This window comes from Suricata suricatta, chromosome 15, assembly GCF_006229205.1.
Source record: "Suricata suricatta isolate VVHF042 chromosome 15, meerkat_22Aug2017_6uvM2_HiC, whole genome shotgun sequence".
In the NCBI taxonomy this organism is placed as follows: domain Eukaryota; kingdom Metazoa; phylum Chordata; class Mammalia; order Carnivora; family Herpestidae; genus Suricata; species Suricata suricatta.
The window spans coordinates 17,253,023-17,254,012 of NC_043714.1; the positions used below are offsets into that span (position 1 = coordinate 17,253,023).

The 990-nt window shown below is 36.2% G+C and overlaps 1 non-coding gene across 1 annotated transcript; it reads right to left on the reverse strand.

The window, feature by feature from the left end:
- Positions 1-437: 437 nt before the first annotated feature.
- Positions 438-544, reverse strand: LOC115279537. The gene has a single exon (XR_003903497.1). It is a non-coding gene; the product is annotated as a U6 spliceosomal RNA (small nuclear RNA).
- Positions 545-990: the final 446 nt, after the last annotated feature.

Sequence of the window (990 nt, forward strand, 5' to 3'; positions counted from 1 at the left end):
ACAAGCGTAGGCATATCCTGTTCAAACTGTTGGAAACTAAAAACAAAAAAAAAATCTTAAGATCAATCAGTGCATATTTACCTACAGAGGAACAGTAATAAACAACAGGCTTCTTGTCAGAAACAACTTAAGAAAGATGATAGTGAAGAGCCATCTTTAAAGTTGCAGGAAAATTCCAAACCCAGTGAAAGCCACCTACAAAAGTAAAAGAAAAATATAGTCTTCCTCAAACAAAGGGAGAGGAAAGAAGCTCCGTCTTTTTCCACTTTTTTTGTGTTATTGGGAAACAGACACAGGGCATATCATGGGGGAAGTAGTGTGATGCCTACTGACAAGGCTCAGGACAATGATAGCCAGAGTCAAGGATACCACTGTGACCAGGCCTACGCTCAACCTCACAGAAGTGGAAAAGTTGATCCCTACATACCAAGATCACCAAAAATATGGAATGCTTGACGAATTTGTGAGTCATCTTTGCACAGAGGCCATGTTAATCTTCTCTATATCATTCCAATTTCAATATATGTGTTGCTAAAGTGAGCATGCTCCACTCTTGAATTAAAAAATGTCCTGTACATATAGGAAGAGAAGAAATTAGTTGGAGTACACCTTTGGAGATTAGCTACAAGCATCCAGTGCAAACAAGGTAAAAGTTATGCTATTGGGGAAACTCCATGTTACCTCAGTTGGTCTACATGATTTATATGAATTCTTAAAATTGAATTATTTTTTAATGGTACATTAAAAATGGTATTTTTTAATTGTACATTGTTGTTCATTACTTTATCAATCTGGAGATAGATGTTTTGTGTGTGATATATAAAAACGGTCTATTTTAAAATTAGATTAACATATATTTGAAATGATAGAATGGTGGGCTACACATAGTAGCTATGGCTGATTATAATCAATATATGGAAACTTAGCCAGAATCTCAATCAGACTCCCTGCTGTCAGCACAGAGCTCAATGCAGGGCTCCATCTCATGAA